This window comes from Neomonachus schauinslandi, chromosome 2 (assembly GCF_002201575.2).
Source record: "Neomonachus schauinslandi chromosome 2, ASM220157v2, whole genome shotgun sequence".
In the NCBI taxonomy this organism is placed as follows: Eukaryota; Metazoa; Chordata; class Mammalia; order Carnivora; family Phocidae; genus Neomonachus; species Neomonachus schauinslandi.
In genome coordinates this window covers 130,590,130-130,593,423 of record NC_058404.1, presented here as the reverse complement: position 1 = coordinate 130,593,423, position 3,294 = coordinate 130,590,130, and the positions used below count along the sequence as shown (strand labels likewise).

Genomic DNA, 3,294 nt, shown 5'->3' with positions numbered 1-3,294 from the left:
TTTGTTTTAAGGGCTTGTGTCATTTCTTTTATATTTTATAACATGTATCATAGCTTTGAAATTTTATAAATATAATTATTACATAAATATCTACTAAAAGTTAGCAACTATTTAAAAAGATGCTTAGTTCAGGTTATGCTTAAAAATGAAAAGTAAAATAGCAGATATAGGAGACAACAAGAATGTTTTCAGTTTCAAAGATACTGGATCTCAATTTGTACACAAATGTTAAAGATCAGAATGGCTTTTTGTTCTGAACAGTGAAGATAATCAGTGTAGCTATGGTATCATATATATATGTTAGACATGGAAGAATAAATATTTTAAAATATTCAACTTGTTTAGTAATGGGAATTATATTGTTTAAAGACAAATATCTTAAAAATCTTCAAATACTTGGGCTCACTTCATTAGCACATATCTAGAATTGGAATGATACAGAGAAGATTAGCATGGTCCCTGCACAAGGATGACACGCAAATTCGTGAAGTGTTCCGTATTTTTGTGGTATATATATACCACAGCCCTAAAAAAGAATGAAGGGGCACCTGGGTCGCTCAGTCAGTTAAGCATCTGCCTTCGGCTCAGGTCATGATCCCAGGGTCCTGGGATCGAGTCCCACACTGAGCTAGTGCTCAGTGGGGGAGCCTGCTTCTCCCCCTGCCTGCCACTCCCCCTACCTGTACTCTGTCTCTCTCTGACAAATAAATTAAAAAAAAAAAAAGAATGAACTCTTTCCATTTGCAGTTACATGGATGGAGCTAGAGAGTATAATGCTAAGCAAAATAAATCAGAGAAAGACAAATACCATATGATTTCACTTATATGTGGAATTTAAGAAACAAAACAAAAAAGCAAAGGGAAAAAAACAAGAGATATATATAGAGAGAGACAAATCAAGAAACAGACTCTTAACTATAGAGAATAAATGATTACCAGAGGGGAGAGGGGGTGGGGGGATGGGTCAAATAGGTGATGAGCACCAGGTGATGTATGGAAGTGGTGAATTACTATATTGTACACCTGAAACTAATATAACACTATGTTAACTGGAATTAAAATAAAAACTTAAAAAAAATCTTCAAATACTTTATGTAATTAATCTTGTAGATGCACACAAAACTAAGAATGCCTTTACTGATTCACCAAAAGTATTTGCTTGGAGCTTTTTATGTAAAATAATTTTTATAATTTTTATATTCTCAGCTATTTGAATGATACCAAAAAATATTTTTATTTGATTATCTTTAATTGCTATAGTTTTTGTTTTTACTTTGCCACAGGATCTTAAGTATTGATAATAGCAAATCAACTAATTAAATAATTGTTGCTATTCAAGGAGAAAACAATTCAAATCATACATGATTATTGACTGTGATTATTTGCTACTAAAAATCCTGAGTTTGCCCAATATGTTAAAAAATAAAACAATTCTAGGATAGGATCTATATTTTGGATAAGTAGAAGCAAAATTCCAAAGAAATGTATTAAATTCTCTGTTTCATTTTCCCTTTCATAATTAGCCAATATTCTACATATGTAAATTACCTATTGCTTAAACTTTGTCACATTCATCTCCCCATTTAGACAAAAAGATTTGTTCATATAATGAATTTGTTAGCATACTAATAGATAAAAGAAAATCCAGGAAGTTCTAAGCAATTAAGTTTGTGATATTACAAAAGGATCACTAGTCTGGGCTGTATTTCAAATCACTTTATGTTGTTCACAGAGGTAGTTTAACATTTCCATGCTAGGTCATTTCAACTTAGTTTGAGTCAGGGTCTTTTCTAATGTTATTAAATTTGCAAGTGGAGTTGCAAAACTACTTTTTAGAATTAGATTCTCTTTAATAGTTATTCTGAGTACTCTAGAATGGTAAAAAAAAAAAAAAAAAATTCCCAATTTTTTTTCCAGAATGAAGGAACACACTCATGTCCTTGAAACTACTGTTAGCTTACATAAAGAAAGATTTCATGAAGATTATTTTCTTCTCTTATGTGTAACTCTATATGAGATTCATTAGTAATAACCTAGTCACAGGAATAAATTGATTTTAGAGTATTTTAAGTATAACCTAACAGACCAGTATATGAATCCAAATGTTTAAAAAAGTTCAGTCTTACATTGCTCCAGCAGATATAAACCCCAAAGGAAACTGAATTAGCAAACTTCTGCTTCCAACCAAGATGGAGTAACAGGGATTGACTCTATCCTCTTGCTTGATACAGCTACAAAAACAAACAAACAACAACAACAAAAAACCCAGAAAAATATATGAAACAGTGGCTTTCTGGGCATTGGGTATCAGGCAACAGTGATTGCTGACACAAGAGCAGCAACTGAGGGGAAACTTGTGGTTGCCCCAATTACTGCCTGGAGAAAGTGCCCAGGCCATGATACAGGGGAGAGGATCCTAAATAGAGCTGTGCATTCTCTTTGAGTTTGGAGGATGGAATTGAGATATTGGGAAACCAAAGATGCCTAGAGTTTACAGGACAGAGTACTGGAGGGAAGAGAGCTATACAGAGAGAAAACTGCAGAGTTGTGCAGGGGGCCATCCTCAAGTATTTACTTGGGTGCTGCTGAGTATAAACATATGAGGAAACAATGTGAGGCCCAGAAAAGGACCATGGAGAAGATGTAGAGGGGACAAACTCCTGAGATCACATAGGACCAGGAATCTTGCCTGTTCCTTATACGCAGAGTAGAAAACCACTTATTTCACAAGGTATCGGAATAACAGGAATCATCTTGCTTCAGTAGTCAAGAAAAGCTAGCCCTTATTTAAATGCTTCTCTGGTTCTGCCTGACAAAAATTAAAAGCGAGAATTGAAATGAGCGCACTATTTCCAAGTAATTTAACCAAACCCCAGAACAACACTTAATATTTAAAGGAATGCAAATATATCTGACACTCAACAGGAAAAATTCACAATGCCTCGCATACTATTGAAATTTACCAGGCATGTAAAGATAAAGGAAAATACAACTCATAATGAGAAGAAAAACAAATCAATTAAAAGTGACCCTGAAATGACACAAAAGATAGATTTAGTAAATAAGGATATTGAACACTTTTAACCGTACTCCATCTGGTCAATAAGGTAGAAGTAAAATTAAACATGGTAAGTGTAGACAGAGAAGATATAAAAAACACTCAAACAATATCTAAGACGGAAAATACCCTGGATGGTATATCAACAGCAGATAAAACATTGCAAAAAAGATTAGTCACTTTGAAGACCTAGTAATAGAAATTATCCATGAAGAAACCTAGAGTGAAAAATAGCT

At 33.5% G+C, this 3,294-nt stretch overlaps 1 non-coding gene across 1 annotated transcript; it reads left to right on the top strand.

Annotated features, from left to right (window-relative positions):
* The first annotated feature begins 400 nt into the window (after positions 1-400).
* On the top strand, positions 401-504 carry LOC123324139. The gene has a single exon (XR_006539632.1). It is a non-coding gene; the product is annotated as a U6 spliceosomal RNA (small nuclear RNA).
* The last annotated feature ends 2,790 nt before the right edge of the window (positions 505-3,294 follow it).